Source organism: Callorhinus ursinus, unplaced genomic scaffold (assembly GCF_003265705.2).
Source record: "Callorhinus ursinus isolate GAN/ISIS: 27379988/994484 unplaced genomic scaffold, GSC_fseal_2.0 scaffold34, whole genome shotgun sequence".
In the NCBI taxonomy this organism is placed as follows: Eukaryota; Metazoa; Chordata; class Mammalia; order Carnivora; family Otariidae; genus Callorhinus; species Callorhinus ursinus.
Genome location: NW_027397096.1, coordinates 196,808 through 209,434, shown reverse-complemented (window position 1 = coordinate 209,434; position 12,627 = coordinate 196,808). Strand labels below are relative to the sequence as shown.

Sequence of the window (12,627 nt, the reverse complement as noted above, 5' to 3'; positions counted from 1 at the left end):
AAGACAACTCCCACCATGCGGTTTGTGAGGAGGAAAATATGAATTCAGTCATTATTCAGCAAACCCCTCATGGCAGGCTCTGGGGGGGGGCAGAAGAGTGAATCTAACGAATCTGATCCCTCTGTTGTGGGGTATAATATCTAGGGGGTTATTAGAAAAAGTTCATCCCGTGCTTGCTTCGGCAGCACATATACTAAAATCGGAACGATACAGAGAAGATTAGCATGGCCCCTGCACAAGAAAAAGTTCATTCCTAGCTTTATTTATTTATTTTTAGACTTTTTATTGTGGAAATTTTCACACATGCACAAAAGTAGCGAGAATAGTGTAATATGATACCCAGTTTGAGCCATTATCAACTCATGGCCAATCTTGTTTCATTTATTTACCAACCCACTCCCCCACAAGATTATTTTGAAGTAAATCCCAGACATGATATCATTTCGTTCTTAAAGATTTCAGTATATATCTTAAAGAATTTTTCTAAGAAAATATTAACACTACCATTATCCCTGAACTAACAGTAATTTCTTAATATCATATTTAATTAGTGTTCACATTCCCCTAATTGTCTCACAAGTTTTTCAAAAAATTTTTTAAAGATTTTATTTATTTGAGAGAGAGAGAGCACATGTGAGTGTGTGGGGGGGAGGGTGGGTGGGGGAGGGGCAAAGGTCGGGGAGAAGCAGGCTGAGCAGGGAGCCCCAGTGTGGGTTCGATCCCAGGACCCCAGGATCTTGACCTGAGCCAAAGGCAGGTGCTTAACCGGCTGAGTCACTCAGGCGCCCCTCAAATTTTTTTTTGAGTCAGGATTCAAAAAGTCAGTGTAATTGGTGATATGTCACCTTATGAGTTTTCTCCTCCAACTTTCTTTTTTCATTATAATTTCTTTATTGGAGAAATTTGATCATCTTGGGGAGTTGCCCATATTAAGGATTTTGTGGATGACATCTCCTGGTGTCACCTAACATGTTCTGCAGTCCCCTATGCTACTGTAAGTCGGTATTTAGTTTTAGAGGCTCTATCACATTTGGGTTTGTTTGTTTTTTGAGCAAGACCTTGCATTGGAGTTTATTTGATTGTCTGTTTTTGTGATGTTGGCAATTGATTGATTTGTCCTTGGAGTCTGAGGGCTAGTGTCATAGAGGATACTTGCATTCTGCCATGGGAGAGCATGTGACAGGCCTATGAGCTGGCTGGATCGGGGGCCTGAGCCTGTGGAGTGTGCAGGAATCCTGGCGTTCGAGTCCCAGAGCCCCAAGGCTGGAAGGGGCACACGGTGGGAGCTGATCTGCTCCCTGGCCCCGGAGCAGATGGCTGCTTGTTCTCTTCTTCGGAGGTGGCTGGGTCCTGCCCTTTGTGGAAGGGCCTGTTACTTACCCTCTCTTGTCCGATGTTTGAATGCCGTCTGGTTGGCTGTCGTTGCTTTAAAGAACAAACGTCTCCCTTTAGCCAGCTTCCCATTTTAAGCCTCACTGAGCACCTGAGAAGTTAGACTCATAGAGTTCAGGGAGAGAATTTGAGGCAGAAATGAGGATTTTTTTTGATTCCTTTGGAACCCTGTTTTCATCTCCTCTTTGGTGTCCCTGCTTCTTGTCCTCCTTATCCATTCTTCTCATGGTGGCCAGAGTGGAGCTTTAGAAATTCTAGTAAAATCAAGTCTCTTCACTGTAGAAATCTCTACGTAGGCTTCCCATTATAATTTAAATGAAGTCCAGACTCTGAAGCTGTTCTCTGACCTTACTTCCACTTTGCCTCTCACTCACTGTGGTCATTGTGTTTCTGGTGCAAAGGCCTTTCTGTTTCTGGAACATGCCAACCTTGTTCCTGCCCCAGGCCCTTTACATGTGCTGTTTATGGTGACTTAATTGAGTGGTACTTCCTCATTGTTGGGTGTCAGCTCAGATGTCATCTCTTCTAAAAGGACTCCCCTCGCCATCCAATCTGAGCAGCTCACTCCAGCCGTTATTACTTTACCCTGATTTATTACCTCCATGGCACTTATCATTAACTGATATTATCTGGCTTATGTAGTAAACAATTTACTGACCGTTCCCACCCCTAGAATGTGAGCTAAGAGCAGGGACTTTGCTTTTTTCACTCCTGGGTCCCCCATTGCCCGGAACAGGAGGTGCTTAGTAAATATTTGCTGCATGAATGAATGGGTGCACATGAAACTCACTGACTCCCCGGAAAAAATATGCCCACTGCCTGTTCCCCCGAGGTCCTCTTAATACTACAGTGCCCTCTGCCACAGATTTCAAGATGTCCTTTTCTTGTGTGGGGTTGGGGAATTCTCCCCTTCTCTCTCCTTCGGTCCCCTTTGGAAGAAATCTGGAGGGAAATACAACTGAGGACGTGCACACGTAGAGTGCCATTATTACTTTTTCGACTCCTTTCCTGCCCCTGTGCCTTAGGGAAGCTGTACACGGTGAGGGTCCGGGCTCAGCCCTGAAGCCGGGGCTGGGCTGCAGTGCTGTCCCGACACTGAGTTCCTGGCTCCCAGGTCCTGGCGCTGCTGTCTGAGAGGCAGAGGCGGGCTCCCTTCATTCATGCCAAAAAGGGGGTAAGTGGGTGTTTGAATTAGTGAACAATTGCCATTAGTGAATATATGTTTTTTTCTAAATGCAGCTTTATCTCTTTGGAGCCCGAGATTCACTGATGGCCGGTTAACCGGGATGTTGCCAAATAGAGGGCCTGCCAAACCCACTTGGTTAAACCAACGAAAATCACTTCTGTGCGGGCGGGGAGGGCTGCTGAAGGGCTCAGGAAATTTCTCCGTCATTTTAGGCAGATGAGACCCCCTTGCCCTCCCTACCCCATGCCCGCCCCACAAACTGAGTTTCTTTGCCTCCTGAATCCATACAAAGTAAATGAGGTAGGCAAGATGATTTCAGGTGGACAAATGCTTTTTATTTTAATTGCTATTTTAAAAAATGCATTCTGGCAAGTGATACTGGTTTTCCATGTATGATGGTTACGTAACATTTTTAAAAAGTAAACTTGTTTAAGTAAAAAATTGTGATCAATTTAAAGTGTTAAGAAAAGTAACAGTCAGGTGGTACACGGACTTGGGAAAAAATTGAGAAGGTGATGTGGAAATGTCTGCAGTCTGGGAAGCACTGTTGGAAGGAAGGGGGCACTTTTCTCATACGTTCAAGTAGGCCCCAAACACCAGGGTCCTGGGGCCGTTGAAGGTTGAATGGTTGTAACTAGCCAACATTTTTGAGGCTTACTGTTTGCTAGGCTTGCATACCTGGCTTAATTCTACCGGTTATTATCTTTGTTTTCCAGTAGAGGGACAGAGGCTCAGAGTTTGAGGAGCATGCAGGGGACAGAATCAGAGGTGGAGGGGTGGAGGAACAGGGATCTTAACCCTGGTCTGTTGAGGTCCAGGGGCTGTACTGTTAACTGTTATGTTATTTGGAACCCAGGATAAGCACGTACGCAGTGCCGGGCTTCTGAGAAGTGCCCCATGCGTGCTGCTGCTGCATTTCTCATGAAGGCACAAAGTGCAACAGATCTTGGGGCACAGCTCAGGGAATTTCCACACATGTATCCACCCGTCTAGATACCATCCACATCAAGACATAGAACTTTCCTGAAGCCCAGCAGACTCCTTCTTTCCTCCCCACAGTCCATTTATAATTACTGTGGAGTCAGGCCCGTTGCCTTGTGTGGGGGGCACCTGAAGTAGCCTTGAAACCCGTAATAAAGGGAAGACCGTATTTGGGATTTCTTTCTTTCTTTTTTTTTTTTTTAAGGAGGCTCCATGCCCAGAGTGGAGCCCAGTGCGGGGCTTGAACTCACAACCCCGAGGCAGATCAGGAGTCAGACACTTAACCGACTGAACCACCTAGGCACCCCTGTGAGTTGGGATTTCTGAGTGGGGAATCCTAGTTCAACCCTGAAGAAGAAGGTGTTGAAGAATCCACACTGATTTCTAGGGGCACATAAGCTTGGTTTCACCTTCCCCTCTCCTTCTAGACACACTCAGTGGGAACCTGGAGCCGATGCTGTGTTTATTCACTGTCCTTGGAGCAAGGGTGGGTTGAAAAATTGTCACTTGCTTTTAAGCTTATCAGTTATGAACACACTGTTTCATGAAGGCTGGAACTCTAGCCAAGTCCTTCCCGGAGCCCTCTGGGGGTGGGCTGACCCTGCCAGGCCTCCGGGTTAGTCGGCTTCTCCAAAGGAGGGAGCAGGCCTGTTGATTAGAGCCTCCCCTCCCTCTTTTCCATGTATTTACTCTAAAGATCTTTACCAACCACTGAATGTGTGGGGCAGAATAAGGAGGCTGTGCGGATGTCTGTTGTCATGAGCACTTCCTCGTGGGGTACAACAACCTGAGACAGCCCCCAGGCAAGGCACACCTCTCACGTGGTTTACAGGACAGAGCCCTATAAGGGTGGAGGCGGGACCTCCCCTCATTCTTCACGCCCGCGTGCTGTAACACCACACTGTCTTGTCTACAGAGTGGGACAGCCATGGTCCGGCGCCTGGGAGTTTGCCAGGTGTCTGAGGCGGAGGTGGGATATGGCCCCTGCACGTTCCTCGAAGCTGCGTGAAGCCTCTGTTCTGTGCCTGACACCCGTATAGGTGCTGGGGCTGCAGCAGGGAACCGCACAGGTGCAAAGCCCTGCGCATTCTCCAGGGGCTTTATTAGGCCCACATGCGTTTTTCCCGTTTAAGTTGTTATTTTTAAAAATTGGAAGGTTCCATGTTACCAATGGCTTTTTCAGTCTTGTCTTGAGAAATCAGAAGCTTTGGCAACATTGGCTGGGCCTGCCTTCCTGCATCACATCTAAACCACCACCAGCCGGCTTAGCGTGGGGCTGGTCCCTTTCTGCTCACCAGTGCACCTCACCTGGCCACACCTGGCCATGCCTGTGCCACCTCCCCCACCCCTGAGGGATTGGATGTACAGTGTGGGAAGCAGGAGGCTCAGGGGTGGGGAGCTAGCTCCAGATGGGGCCGGTCCCAACCCTGCATGCCCTTTGGGCTCCCTTGGTTTTGGGGAGGTCCATTGTGATTGGAAATGAGGGTTCCCTGCAGGAGACGGGCTGCAGAGTGGCCACTATTAATTTGCCTTTAGATGTTGCTCCCCACTGTCCTTCCCTAATTAACCCTAAGTAAAATAACAAGTTATGGGAGGAATCCCAAGAGAAGGGACTGGGCTGGGAGCTTGTGTTGGCCCTGCTGTGGGCATGGCACTAGGCTGGCACCTGCAGCTCAGTTGTCCCAGCCTCTGCACCACACTTAACTGTCATCATCTCTGTTTTTCATAGAGGAGAAAGCTGAGGTTCAAATGGAGTAACATTTTCAGTGTCATTCAGCTCGTACAGCAGAGCTGGAATTCCAACCCAAATCTGCCTGATACTCGATGCCTTTTCTTCCATTGCCAAGTTTCGTGGGGACCCCGGCTGAATTACTTGACCTCTCTGCCCTTGACTTTCACTCTCTGAAGTGGATGGTGATGCAGCGCAGGTGTATGAAATGCATACCAGGTGTGAGAAAACGCCTCAAAACATGAAGAACCATGGCACCTGAACACCTTGCCATTATTTTTTAGGAAGAGACTGGACTGGTTTCTTGGGCAGCTGGGCTTCTTTTGAATCCTGGGCCTGAGCTGGGGCGAGGGAGGGGGCAGTGGAACCCAGAGTGTGGCAAAGTCTGATTTACCAGGCTTTCGATAAGCTGAAAGGGCTCCTGGCTCCTGTCTTCACTAATTAGTACAGAAATTTCTGCTTCTCTATGAGAACGGGAAGGTCTGGGCTGGAGCCCAGGTTACCTGTGCCATCTGTATTGTAATAGAACAGTTATTTTAATAAGATTTAATCCGAGATGCAAAGATGGAACCAGTGTGTCATTCGAGAGGTGACTGAAACAGGCTGTCTGAAAACGAGATCTTCAAATGTGCCAGGAAGGGCTTCTGAGTGTGACATCAACAAAGGCCAGTTACTGATAGCTGAGAAGGTCCCCCAAGGGCACAGCCCTGTGGAAGCAGGACACAGCCTGTGGTGCAAGCGATGGGAACGGGGACACCTGGCTTTCACAGCTTAGTTCCTCTGACCCGCCCTCCCCCTTTTCTGGAAAGTGCGCCCATTCATCTCTGCAGGGTTCACCCTGTCTTTCTCCCCCATGAATGCAAATACAGGCAGCAGTCCTGCTTATAAGCGGATTGTGTTCCCAATGTTCATTTGTGCAGTTTCAAGTTTAGGTGCTGGGGCTGCAGCAGGGAACTGTTTGTGGAGCGCCAGATGTGTACCAGGCATGGACAACAGGGTCCAGGAGGGCCTGCCTTAAGCCGCCTGTGCTCCAGAAGGAGAAACCAGACATGTAATGTGAACCCCATCCAGAAGACGAGGGATTCTGGAGAAGAGGTGTAAGGCACTCTGGAGGTCAACAGAAAGAGGGACCACCCAAAGAAGGCTTCCTGGAGTTGGCGGCATTTGAGGTGGGCCATGGAGGCTGGACAACGTTTCTGAAGGGGGAGATGGAGTGGGGAAGTACATTCTAGTTAAATGGGACAGGCTAAGCGAAGGAATGGAGGAAGGGAGAGCAGGGGACATGTTCAGAACTCAGTTGGACTGTGGTGTGGATTTCATTTGGGGCAATAGAGGGAAATGAGGCTGTCAGGGTCACTGAGGCCACTTTGTGGTTGGTGTTAAATGCCAAGGAGTGAAGGACAGGTTAGGCTTCTCTGTTCCCTGCCTCCCCCAAACTCACGGGGCACTTTGGTACCCTAGTTGGCATAGAAAAACTGAATTAGTCAGTATTACAGTTGAAATAACTTTTATTGTTAATTCTCTTTATGAGGGTTTGGGGCTAGAGGGTCTTGGTGTTGGAGGAGTGGTACCCCGAAAATGACTCTTCTGATTGGCAATTTAGCTAAATGAGTCAGTAATCTTTTGGTTGCAAGAGATAGACCCCAATTCTAATTAACCTAAAGGAAAAGAAAAATTTATTGGTTTAGGTAATTGGATAGTTCAAGGGGGACAGATTCAGGTATGGCTGGATCCAGGGCTTGACTGGTTCTCTCTCCCCATCTCTGAGCTATGCTTTCTTTTGGGTTGGCTTCTTCCTCAGATAGGTTATCCACAAAGAAAGATGATGGCTGTGCCAGGCTTACATTCTGCCAGTTTAGCAACACCAACAGGAAGAGCAAATCTGTTTTCTAGTAATTTTAGCAGGAGTCCCAGGGATGACTCACACCGGGCACAGTGGCTCACGTGCCCATCCCAGAACTTTGGTCAGAGGGATGGGATACGCTGATTAGCTGAGTCTAGGTGTTGTGCCCCCTCCTGGGTTCTAGGATGGAGTCACCTGGACTGAGAAAATAGGAGGGGCAGGTCACCTAGGGACATTTGATGTGTTGCTGTCAGTAGACCAAGGAATGGAAACTGGCCAGGAAAACCCGGCGGCTGTCCAATCTGCTGGCCCTGGTGGTTTCGTTGGTGTTGGTCTCTGCTCAGTCTTGTCTACTTGGTTGGTGGCTGCAGGTGCTTGTACCCCGCCCCCCCAGATGCAGGGATGCTCCCTTCTGCCTCCGCTGGGTGAGGCGTTCTCTCTTCTTCCCTGATGCAGCCTATTGGATCCCCCAGCCTTATTAAACACAGTCCCTGGGCCCCCTTTTCCCAGCATCCGTTCTGAACATCGAGGCGGTCAGATGTGTGACTGAGTGAAACCTTGTCTGGGAGAATGGTCTGGCCTTGCTCAGGGTTGGCGCTCAGCTTTGGGGTTGAATGATGCTTCCCCACCCTCTTTTGTTGTTGTTCTGTAGGACTCATTTGCCCCTCAACCCAGAAAGTCTGGATTCCTTCTATTTAGATTGCCGCTTCCTCTGGCCATCTAGCCGATGGGCACTCTTGGTCGCAAGGTCCTGGCAGACTCTCCTTGATCCATCCCCCTGCTGGAGGCCCAGGCCCAGCAGAGATCTCAGGGGTATGAGAGGTAGGGACCCCTAGATTACAAGGAAATGACTGCAGCAGGGCTGAGGGGCAGCCTGAAGCCTCCTGGAAAACCCAGGGGAAGTAGCACTGTTTGTGATCCTGAATGTACATGGTGTTCAGACTGTGGCCCTCAGTTTCCCTATCTGTGAAATGGGAGTAGAGCTAATGAATGATTTCACTTGTTCTTTAATGGAATTGTTTGTGTAAACAAAACTCTCATTCAGCAGTTCTACTCCTAGGTACAACATATACCCAAAAGAACCAAAAGCAGGGACTCAAACATCTCTGCACACCTGTGTTTATAGCAATATTATTCAGAACAGCTAAAAGTGGAAACAGCTCAAGTGTCCTTCCGCAGGTGACTGGATGATAAACAAAATGTGATATATCCATACAAAATATTATTCAGCCATACAGTGGAATGGAGTTCCAATGCAATGTGGATGAACCTGGAAAACATTATACTAAGTGACGAAGCCAGACACAGAAGGACAGAAATTACTTGATTTCACTTGTACAAGGTACTTAGAATAGGTAAAAGTGTAGAGACAGAAAGTAGAATAGAGTCAACAGGGTTTGGAGAGGTGGTGGGAAGAGTTATTGTTCAGTGGATCAGAATTTCTTTTGGGGATGATGAAAAGATTCTGGAAATGGGTAGTCGTGATGGTTGCATAATACTGAATGCCACCGAATTGCACACTCCCAAATGGCTACCTTTGTAAAAGAAAAACATCTTAAAAACAAACAAACAAACAAACATCTTATTCAGACCCTAATATGTAAAAAAGATAAAAGAGAGTGTTTCTCTGGTTGAAGATGGGGCAGGCAGTTGCGGGTAGCTCTAGTCCAGTCTCCATGAAAGCTGGGGCCAGTGTGTCTTAGGGACTCCTGGGAAGCGACGGCCACCCTTCTTTGCAGGCCGTGTTCTGAAGTTGAGGGTTCCCAAGGCCTCTGGCCTGTCCAAGTCCACCCCCCTCCTCCAATGGTCATGTGTTGATGGGAAAGGTCAGCTCAAGGAGAAGGTGCTGGAGAGACCGGACCACCTTGCGTGAGCTCTCATTTTATCCCAGTCTTTTCCGTTCCTGCAGCCGAGGACTCATGGACAGGTGTTTGCCAGTGCCTTATGGGGCTCTCCTTGGAGGCCAAGGGGACTGATAGTGGGTGGGTGGGGACTTCTGGGGGCTCAGCTTGGGTTCCAGTAGGAATGTGGGGAGAAGAGTCTTGGCTCTGAGTTGACCTTTGGGCACAGACCAGAGCCTGTGACCACACAATGGAAGGCTTGGGTTTAGTGCCCACAGCACGGATGCCTTTAGTGACCTGCCAGCCAGCCCTGAGATGGGCAGCCGCCACTCCAGCATTTGCTGTCCATGCAGAGCAGGGCTCAGGGGTGGACCTCTCTGCTGTCCCTGACCATTGCACGGGCTTAGAACCTTCCTATGAGCGTTTTCTGGGCTGCTTCTTGCTAATCTGATTTTTAAAAAGAAATGTTTATTATATTTTTAAGATCCATGTTCCTTGAAGAAAATTTGGAAAACACAGAAAAGTACAAAGACTAAAATAAAAATCATCTGCAATCCCAGATGGGGGATTGCAGAGATAACCACTATTAACATTTAATATATTTTCTTCTGGTCTTTTTTTCCCTCTAGATGTATACCCTCCCACACAGTGTATTTACATCTGCCTCTACATCTATTTCTTTATATTATAACAAAATTGGGATTATATTTTATTTTTATTTATTTTTGTTTTTTAAAGATTTTATTTTTATTTATTTGACAGAGAGACACAGTGAGAGAGGGAACAGAAGCAGGGGGAGGGACAGAGGGAGAAGCAGGCTTCCCGGGGAGCAGGGAGCCCGATGCGGGACTTGATCCCAGGACCCTGGGACCATGACCTGAGGCGAAGGCAGACGCTTAACCCACTGAGCCACCCAGGTGCCCTGGGATTATATTTTAGATACAGTGTATTAGGACTCTTGGGGGCAAGTGACAGAAGCCCAGGTTGAATTAATCAAACAAAATAGGGGGAGTTTTTGGCTATCATAACCCATCTATAGAAAGGGCTGGGCCTCAGGAAGAGCTAGATCCAGGACCTTGAGCAGTCCCTTTTCTTCTCTGTCTCTTGTGTCTGTGTCTCTGTTTGTGTTGGCTTCATTCTCTTGGGTCATCTCTACATATGATGTTGAAACCATGGTTATAGAACACTGTGGGCTTAACATTTTAACCCTTTTGCCTCCAGAGAGGGGAACAAAATCTCCTTTCTACAAGCTCCACTTGGACAAACCCCAAGGAGTTCTGATTGGCTTGGATCACATGCCCATCTCTGCATTAATCTATGTATGCGGGTGGGGGTGGGGATTTATGATTGGCCCAGTCTGAGTTGGGCCCATTCCTATGGCCGGGTGTGGGTATTGTGACTGTAAGCGTCCTTTCCACTGGGAGAGAGCAGATCTCTGAAGCAAAGGTGGGGAGTTTCATTATCAGATGACGGGGTAAAAGTGAGTTGGGCAGGCAGAAACCAGAGGCAAAAGTTGCTTTGGCGTTGGTTCCAGCTGTGGGGGGCTGGCACAGTGTTTTGAGTGGCCACGTGGGCCCTCCTTCTCCTAGCAATTTAATGAAAGGCGAATTGATACCCATGAGCAGTACAATTTGGCAACACCCAGCACCATTATGCATGCATATATCCCCTTTGCCCAGGAGATCCACCTTTGAGAATTTATCCAGCACCTATATTTCCACACTTGTGGAGTGGTATTGTATAAGGTCATTCAGTGCAATATTACTTGAAATAGCAAAACATTGGAAACGACCAAATGCCTAGCGATAGAGAACTGGGCACTTAGATGATTTCACATTCGTGCCCTGGACGGCTGCGTTATTTAAAAAAAGAGTAGTGACGTTGTCTCTGGAGCAAGATAAAGTTCTCCCAAGATATTCAGAGTAGAGAAAGCAAGGTGCAGAATGGAATGTACAGTGTACTATTTTTTGTATAAAAAGGGAAAATAGGACTCCATCTTTGTATTGGCTTACGTTTGCATAAAGAAACTGCAGAAGGGTCTGTAGAAAGCATTTCATCGGCTGGAGGGTGGAGAGCTAGGCGGATTGGGACAAGGATAGGACAACGCCTTTCACCATATACCTTCTAAGAAATTTTTGCTTTTGAACTGCATTAATGCATTCTTCAAAAACCAACAGATCAGTTTCCTTTTGGGGTGATAAACGAGTTCCGGAACCAGAACCTCTGTGGTGGTAATAGTTGCACAACGCTGAATTGTATACTTTAGAATGGTCAAGATTGGAAGTTTTGCGTATGTTTTACCACAATTTTAAGAGTAAAAACAAAAGTCAACAGGCTACAAAAAGAGTGGGGGGAAAAAAAAAACCACCCAGAAAAACCTCACAGAGTGTGAGCTCCGAACTCAGGTAGCCTGGGTTCAAATCCTGCCTTTGCTACTCTGTAGCTCTAGTACTGTGGATAAATTGCTTACTTTCTCAGAGAAACAGTTTAGTCATTTGTGAAGTGTGGATAATTAAAGAATCTGTATTCTGAGGGTTGAATGAGAAGTTCGGGATGAAGTGTGGTGCCTGGGAATGGTGGGCCTCCCTGTGAGTGAGCTCTGGAGGAAGGGCAGGATGACCGCAGGAGCCTTACCAGCTCCCCTCTCGCTAGCTGGGACATTTGCATTTTAATGGAGACTCTTGAAGACTGAAAACCTTCTAGACTCCAAGGGAGGAATGGTTGGAATTTCAGAAAAATTTATAGCTCCTGTCTGGGGAAAATGAGGTCTTTTCATTTCCTGGGGAGAGTTTAACTTTTACCTTGTCCTCCCAGCCACCCCAAGTGGTTGGGTTGGAAGCTGGAGAACAAATGAGCTGCCAGGGAAAGGGGGCGAGCTGGGAGAAGGGACAAAGGACAGCCCCGCATCAGCCCGGAACTAGGTGAGGGGTCCACGCTTGAAGGTTTGAAACTGAAGAAAATGAGGCAGCTGATATAGGAAAGATGTTAGGGTTTGGAGCCGATGGCCAAGAAAGAATTCTTGAGATGCCTTTGACGCAAAAAGGTGGTTTTATTAAAGCCCGCGGACAGGACCGGTGGGCAGAAGGAGCTGCAGTGGGGTCCTGAGGACTGGTTCGCTGTATACTTTCAAGTTGGGAGGGGGTTAGGGATGGTGTAAGCCTTCCAGGTATTTTGGAAACAGGGTTGCCAGGACCCTGAGGGGGCTAGTGAGCTATTGTTGGGAAAAGGTCATTTATTACTGTTTAGTAAACCGTCAGTCATGAGACCCTTCAGGTGTATATCCGTGGGTCCTATGCTTGGGGGATGATTGCCAACATGTGTCTTGGGGTGGGGGGTAGAGATAAAGGAAGTTTCCAAAGGAATTTTGATATGTTAAAGTAGACTTACAGGATCCTGGAGGGTTGGGCTGAGATTGCCTTTTGCCCTTAACAAAGTATCAGCATCAAGGCAGCTGAGTCCCTAAGAGGGTCACTCTGCCTGTTTCAAGGACTTGTCAGTGAGCTCTAGGCAGTAAGGAAATTGAATAATTTTTCTTCTGCCTTTGTTTCCCACATCAGTAGCCGTTGCAAACCAGTGAGCTCCAACCTCCCTCAGCCCCGTATCCACCTGCAGCTGCCGCAGAGCTTCCGGAAGACCTCCTCTGGCTTTGCTCCCC

The 12,627-nt window shown here is 47.8% G+C and overlaps 1 protein-coding gene and 1 non-coding gene across 2 annotated transcripts in view; both read left to right on the top strand.

Annotated features, from left to right (window-relative positions):
• The window catches only part of LOC112808301 (rap1 GTPase-activating protein 2-like), a 129,216-nt gene that overhangs the window by 44,284 nt on the left and 72,305 nt on the right, over nucleotides 1–12,627 (top strand). The gene's annotated exons all lie outside the window — the stretch shown is intronic.
• LOC112808484 (U6 spliceosomal RNA) lies at nucleotides 170–274 on the top strand. The gene has a single exon (XR_003204360.1). It is a non-coding gene; the product is annotated as a U6 spliceosomal RNA (small nuclear RNA).